The sequence below is a fragment of the Cucumis sativus genome, chromosome 4, assembly GCF_000004075.3.
Source record: "Cucumis sativus cultivar 9930 chromosome 4, Cucumber_9930_V3, whole genome shotgun sequence".
Classification (NCBI taxonomy): domain Eukaryota; kingdom Viridiplantae; phylum Streptophyta; class Magnoliopsida; order Cucurbitales; family Cucurbitaceae; genus Cucumis; species Cucumis sativus.
Window position 1 is genome coordinate 17131523 of NC_026658.2, and position 7980 is coordinate 17139502.

The 7980-nt window shown below is 31.1% G+C and overlaps 1 long non-coding RNA gene across 3 annotated transcripts; it reads left to right on the top strand.

Annotated features, from left to right (window-relative positions):
* Positions 1-1933: 1933 nt before the first annotated feature.
* On the top strand, positions 1934-5426 carry LOC116403207. 3 transcript variants are annotated; one of them, XR_004215857.1, is made up of 6 exons: positions 1934-2156; positions 2313-2403; positions 3051-3327; positions 4301-4479; positions 4603-4658; positions 5212-5426. It is a non-coding gene; the product is annotated as an uncharacterized LOC116403207 (long non-coding RNA). The 3 variants fall into 3 exon arrangements; XR_004215856.1 differs by lacking the exons at positions 1934-2156; positions 2313-2403 and adding an exon at positions 2923-2965; XR_004215855.1 differs by lacking the exons at positions 1934-2156; positions 2313-2403 and having other exon boundaries at positions 2911-3327.
* Positions 5427-7980: the final 2554 nt, after the last annotated feature.

Here is a 7980-nt window from a genome sequence, read left to right on the forward strand (position 1 = left end):
CATTTTAAATTTGGATTATCTTGGTTTAATTTAATAGTGTTAGGGGTGAATTGAGATTTTTGTTGAGGATTATTTGATAACTTAATTTGGTAGATTGTATGGATTGAGAATCATTTTATGTATGGATAATTAATTGGATTTTATAATGGAAATAGTTATATGAAGATAATATAATTATATATGGGTATTTGTTAGTTGTATATTAAATTATGGAAGCGAATAATAATTATATTAAGAATAATATAATTATTAAGATTTTATGTTTAGTTTTTGGAAAAAAGATAAAATGAGGTAATTTGATGGTTTAGAATTAAGGAAGGGAGAGAAGATATTGGGTTTATTTTTTAAAAGGTAAAAAAAAAAAAGAGAAGGAAATAAATAAAAGAAAAGATATATTAATAATATTATTATTCTATATTAATTAGAGGCCCTCGTTCACGTCAAAACCATAGTCTCTGCCCTCACCATCTCCGGTCGTCTCTATCTCTTTTTGCTAGCAGCCACTCAGTATAATGATACATCAAAATTTAATTTTAATATTTGAACTTGTTCAAATATTTTATCTCTCATAAATTAATTTTGAATCATATTCAAAATTAAAAATTAAAAATTAAATTTATAATAAAGTTTCACAAAATTTATATTATAATGTATCATTATACATTAAACTAATTCACTAAGTAAATTTAAACATTTCAAGTTACAATCACTATAAATAAATGTCATTACCCTTTACGAGCTAGGAAAGGGACCTAATGGACCTACAGATCAGAAGCTACAACAATCTGAGATTAATTGGCTAAACTCATTAACCAGATTAATCAATATTCGTTAACTGTGTGTACACTCCACTAAAGACTCACAACTGAACTCTTCTCACTATAGATATATTTCTATGTCCACGGATATAGACCAATAATAGTAAGTTAGTCCTTCACGAGTGTTCGTAACACCAGTTGGGTCCATTTATCGTTTTACCCCTCGATTATCTCTAATCCTTAAATATCAGTGCTTCTCTAATGAACAACCTGTTTATGGTCCTACTAATAAACAGAAATCCCTCTCGTGCCATAGAGAGGGTATGACCCTTTATTCAAGACCTGAAGACACCATTTAATGGAACACTCATCTACTTACCCTAAAGTAAGGAATGAGTGAATTTCATCTTATGTAAATATGTTCCCAGCTCCCCACTCGGTCTTGTCCCAAAAATGATAAGTTTATTGAGTTGGCGATCTGACCACTCTCACCCGTACAAATCAAAGGACAATCCCTCGCAAATAGGAGTTCATAACACACTCAGGATTAAAACTAAGTTACCTAAGTCATCTTAGTGAAATAGAAACCTAACTAGTTAACGGAGTTACATCTAGTGGTACTACTACAAAAACAGGCTCTCTTGACGTTTGCAGTTTTTCTTTCTTGACGTTTTTTTCGAAAAACGTCAAGAAATATTTCATTTTTAATAAAAAACGTCAAGAATTTTTCTGAAACATCATTCTTGACGTTTATTAAACGTCAAGTAAAATAAATTTTTCCTTGACGTTTTTAAAACATCAAGAAATATCTATTAATTTTTTGACGTTCTTAAAACGTCAAGAAGCGTGTGAATTCGACATGCTTGACGTTTCTTAAACATCAAGAATTTAAAATTTTACTCGATGTTTTAAAAACGTCAAGAAATTTATAAAAAAATCCTTAACGTTTTGAAAAATGTCAAGAAATTTATAAAAAAATCCTTGACGTTTCTAAAAATGTCAAGAAATTTATAAAATATTCATTTAAGTACATTTTCTCTTCTGTAAAACGTCAAGAATTTAATCGTTGTAAAACGACGTCGTTTCATTTAAGTACATTTTCTCTTCTGTAAAACCTAATTTGTCGCGCGTTCGAAGGGAAGCTTCTCCCCTTTTGCATCGTCGTCGTTTCGTTCGTCGTTCTCCCCTTTCACCGTTCTCAAGCTTTCACCATTCTCAAGCTTCCACCGTTCATCGTTCTCCCTTCGTTCATTCACCGTTCAGTTCATCGTTCACCGTTCACAATTCATCATTCGAAACTCGTACAGAAGTGTGAGCCATCAGTGATAATGCCTCTGCCAAAGACTTAGGAATAGACACAGAGGAGAGAGACCCTTTCTTTCTATGGGTTTTCCAATGGTCATTTGTTATGCTTATATTGATGTGTTTTTGCTTTTAGAAAGTAGGGGGTGTTTGACTGTGTTTTCCACTTTTTCATTCAGGAAATCACTACATTTGTAATTAATTTGAATAGCTTGCATCCTATTTTGACTGAATGTCGTGTCTTGAAATCAGAACTGGAGCTTGCTCTTATTCAATTTGCCGATGATATTAGCTCATAAGCTCATGTTCAGGAAACAATTAGCTCGAAGGCCTTTACTGAAAGGTTGGTTTTGGACTGGGGATGAAGTTGTTCAACTTGTTTGATATTTACTTTATGTTGTTCCATTCTAAGTAAAGTTGTAAATTTCTTCACATTATGCTTCTATTGGAACCAAAGTACAAGAAATTATTTTACATTACGTGTTTTGAAAAAATTTCAAATCCTTCTTTTTGAAATCTTGAAAAAATTAACCATTTTAGTTTGAAATATTTGTAGCAAACTTTGAAACTAATTGGCAAGAGATTAAAAGCTTGGAAGAAAAAAAAGTAGTGGAACTGAACTTCAATTTAATCTGGGTGGTTTCTTTGGCGCTTTCATTATTTCAATGAAGAATTTCTCATTTCTTGTTCAAAAAATATAAATGAATTCATTTTTATTATGCCTCTAAGTACACTTTCTTTTCAAATCCTTTAGTTTATATCATTCATACGTCAAATATATTCATCCTTGTTCCAAGTGAATGGTCAATTTACAAGTGACCAGTAGCTTATATATAATGTAAGTACCTCTTGAAATGCAATGCACAACTTTTCTCCTAACCATCGCTCCCGTGGCATAATTATTAGTTACCTTTTCTTTCTTTTTCCCCTTTGCTTTCTTATTTTCTCTTTTAGACTTGTGAATGTAAATTTGTTACCCTTTTGTTGCAGGCTGTCCTCAAGGCTCACTGATGTTGTTATATCAGTTATGAAACCTGGAATAAACTGGGTTGAAATGTACAAGTAGGCTTTATTTAGATCCCGTCTTTACTTTCTTTTGTGCATATAAGATAGTTTGAGGAGTAAATTGTGCAACTCATTTCTCTGGAATAAACGACTCATTTCTTTATTTAGATCTCGTATTATGTCTTGATCTTGACTTTATTAGGTAGTCTAATTACAAGCTCAGGACATCGAACCATTTTCTTCTTTGACCACAGTACTGAAGGTGCGTTGTTCTGTCTTCTACTCTTGTCTAACTTCTCTTTTTGGGGCAGATCATTAGCAAAATATTTGATGCTTTAAGTTGCGTGCATAATATAGGTTTTTCTGTTTGTTTTGGTGTGTTCTAGGATTTAATTTTTTGAGTAAATATTGTAACTATGTTCAGTGCTTGCTCTGCTATAACATGTCTTTTATATGCATAATTTTTTTAGCTGGAATTTCTCTATCAAATATAGTTGCACCACCCATTGTCTCTGGTCACCAACCATGTTGCCATGGACATTTGGGTTACCAAGCGATTCTTGGTAAATAGCTACCTTCATTGATGTTTTTTTTATATCACGTTCATGGATTTGGATGATTTTGTTATGTATGAATTCTGGCAAATGATGACGAATTTGGAATCTACAAATCAATATCGTGGTTCCTCCTAGGATTTTGTGTAGAATTTTTGCTCAAATATTGTTGTTTAATTGATGATGAATTGCTTGCTTTGTCTAGGGATTGAATTTTATGGTGTTTCATGTGGTTTTTGATAATGATCATGATGGTTTTGCTTTGTTACTTCCTTGCACATATTGGTATCAGTTGGTTTAATAATTATTAATTGGGTGTATGATGCTCGTTGTGATTTATAATTGAATTTTTGTATATATTGCTTCATCTATTATTGATATGAATGTGTGAGTAATATCCCAATGTTTAGTTTGAATATCACTCTTAATAATGTATAGTTAAAGAGAACGAATAAGTTTTTTCAATTGAAGAAATGATGGTGAGAAAATTGTGTTTCTGTTTCTTTGTAATGTAGTGACTTCCATAAGGTATTGGAAACTTTTATTCACCAAAAAAAAAAAAAAAAGAACTATTAGTCATCTAGGTACAAGAGAACAAATATGGTGAAATTTCTCATGGATGAGTGCGAGGAATTAGAAAGGAATAAAATTTCCTCTGTCGCTTGTTTATATATCCTGCAGGTTTGAAGGCATTCATGGGTTTTACAGGAGAATTACACCAAGCCTTCTAAATAATGTCTCAGCGATCTCAATCACGTTTATTGTGTATGAAAACGTCTTAAACTTGATCAAACTAACAAGACAAAAGGAATAAAACCCGTGGATTGAACTACATTGTTATTTCATCATTGCAGAAGCTGGTATTTGTATCCAAAATTTCTCCATTCTATTGGAATTTTTTATATTTTTGCAATTTATTATTCAATCAATCACTTCCCTCTTTGTTCATGCTAATAAAAATCTAGCTGCTTTTGAAATTACAGGAGGTAAAATGCAGAACATTTGTTAACCAAGTCACTTATTTCGGACTAAAAAAAAGGTAACAACCAATTTGTTAACCATGTTTGCACGTTCAATATTGTTTAATTTTTTTGTGTTACACTTTCATATTAACTATAGTTGCAAAAATAGGTAACAAGAAATTTATTTTTTTAGAACTTAAAACAACAATGGTTGGATATCCAGTTGTGATTTATGCATATTTTTTGTATTGGCTTTTTGTTTGATTGTGTTGAAAGAAAGTTATAGTTCAAAGTGTTAGAGGCTTGGCCACCTTAGATTTGCAATTCCATTATGTCTTACTCTTCCGTGCATTATAATTATAAGTGTGTAGAAAAACATGTGGTGTTTGTTTAATTATACAATGTACTTACTTTCCCCTCATGTGTGCATTATAAGTATTTTCTGGCTTACTAATAACTTCATTGAAATTCTAGTTAATTTATTTATGGTCTATCGCTAAACAATTACACAAGCTGAAGTGAATGAATAAATGTGCAAACACAAAATCTACTATGATGTTGAGTTGAATAGTGATGGTTGGATTTCTATTATGCTATGTTATATTAATTATCATCAAATTTTGTTTTCAGGTTGCGAGAACCGGTGACTAAGAGCTTTTTCGTCGCGACTTGGAGCTTTTTCAAACTGTTATTGGGAAGTTTTTGGATAGTTTTTAGATAAGTTAGTTAATTTAGGAAGTTGAGTTGAACTAGGATGTTGAGTTGAACTTATGACAATCTAATGAGATTGTTTATATTATTTTTGCAAATGATATGAAATATTCATATATGTATTGTTTTGAAAATGATTATATATAAATATGGTGAAGCGTTTTATTTATATATGTTCAAGTTTTGAAACTATATTTGATGAATATCGTCCATTTATATTTATGAAACTGTTGTTAGACCACTATACAGAATTATGGGAGCACAAACAAAAATACAATTAAATTATTATTTAAAAAAAAAAGTATGAAACATGCTTGACGGTTGTAAAATGACATAAACAATCAATTTCTTGACGGCTATTAAATGTCATGAACATTCATATTCTTGACGGTTTTGAAACTGTCATGAACACCCACACCCTTGATGGTTTTTAACTGTTATAAAAATTTGTATACTTGACATTTATAAAACGTCAACTTTCACTATTCTTGACGTTTTTATCAACCGTCAAGAACTTTCACTTTCTTGACACTGGCTTCAACGACGGTTTTAAAACCGTCAAGAATAGTGATTCTTGACAGTTTTAAAACGTCAAGAGAGCCAGTTTTTGTAGTAGTGTGGTTACTATTTCGCAGTCCGATCTTACGCAAACTCATTGCATAGGATACCCTCACTCGCATGTCAACTACACAAACTCGTTGGATCATTGCGTTTGTATCAAATAGAAAGTGAGTCGTATCAATAGTGTTACCAGGATAAGGTACCCAGCCTTATCTCTATACTATAGACCCTTTAAGCTGATTTTGAACATCAACCCTATATGTCTCTACATACTGTTCAAGGCTCATTAAACAACTTAGGATGTTAGTTTATTGGATTTGGTTTATTAAGACAAAACTAATAATTTAATCAATAACAGTTATTACAATAATAACACTTTATTAATAACAGTCAATGAATTATATTTACAATCTACGAGTTTTAGGACATAAATCTCAACAACAATCGACTGACTTTGTGATAGAATTGAGTAAAATTATTATACGATGGGATAGTTGAACTGTAATACGAATGAACTGCTCAAATTTTAGAACTAGCTGAGGAGAAATTGTTAGTTTTTTCTATTGGGTAGTGTGCCTTGTAGGTGTCCCATGGGATCACCACCTGTTGTGCATCCTTTGGGAGCACTAGACTGATATGTGTTTTCTGCAGAGTGCTAAACTGATATGTGTGTCCTTCGGGACATTATACTGATTATGTGTATCCTACGGGATCACAAGACTCTTAAAGTGTAGGGTACCCTCAATAGGAAGCTAACGGTTTTATTTTTCCCCTAACTGGACGTGTAGTGGGTCTCTTATTGAGTATGTTAATACTCACTCTTTTATGTTTAACTTTTCAGGAAAAGGTAACTCGAGAGGCAGACCGACGAGGGACGAGAAGGAGATGTGATTGTTATAAGGGAAAAGTCCTTCAAACTGCTTCTACTTTAAAATTTCATTTAAATTATCAGGTCTTATGTTTTAAAGTATGAGTCTAGTGTCAACGTAATAACTTTAGCTTAAATCGAAAAGTTGGGTCGTTACAAAACCTTCCAATTAACTACAAACTCATTCTTGTTTGTTCCAAATTAACAACCTTACTACAATCTCTAAAACACCATCTTGATGCATTTAAAAAACCACATCTCTATAAAAACTTCTTAGTTCACTAGGAATGAAATATAAGAAAACTAAATCTTTTAGAGATATACTATGAGGATATATTTGACAAACCTTAACATTTGTCAAACGTAAATTATGAAACAAACCATAAAGTTGAGTTATGTGATGGTCACGAAAAAAAAGAGATAATATTAAAATTGATAAAGAATCCAAAATGTTAATGAATTTGTAGCTACAATGGAAGTCTTTCTCATCTCAATCCTTTTCCCTTTAAAATCTATCTTATTTGTACATTAAAAAACCTGTTTTACACATTTAGTAAAACATATGTGATTTAGTGGACCATTCCCTACCAACTACAAAAGAAAAATAATTATTTGCCCACATCAACTACTTACAACCATATATTTTATCTTTTTTAGAGGAGAAAAAAAAGGATGTTAAATCAGCCACAAACCAATATATTTAATATTCCCCAAAGTTTACTATTCCACGACTTATGATATTGATATAAAATGTCAATTATATATATATATGTAAAAAAAAATCAAGTTGGAGGAATTAGTCCTCTAAACCTATACTAAATTAATCGGTGTCAGTAGTACGCACAAAAAATTTAAGAACTCTCGTTACAATCATCGACACAATAATAGCACATCAACACACATTTTGGAAATTAATGTATTATATGTTAAGTTGTTAACAATGAGATAGTTTATTGGTGGTAAGCAATCTTCAAATATCAGGCTCTTCTTAAGCCTAAAGACAATTATCGACATATATTTTAAAGAAAATATGTGAACAATACAAAATCTTAAAGGCCTTAAACTATTCGTTTTTGCTTGTTTGTATATAGTATCTTTGTGTAAGGAATTGATTGAAAGCTTTGAATAACTTAAATTTAAAATATAACTTTATTTTTTCAAAGATGGAAGGAAACATAGTTGGTGAGAAGAAAGTACATATATTAAAAATGTAGAATATATATATGTTTAGACTTCATGAAAATGAGAGATAATTAAAG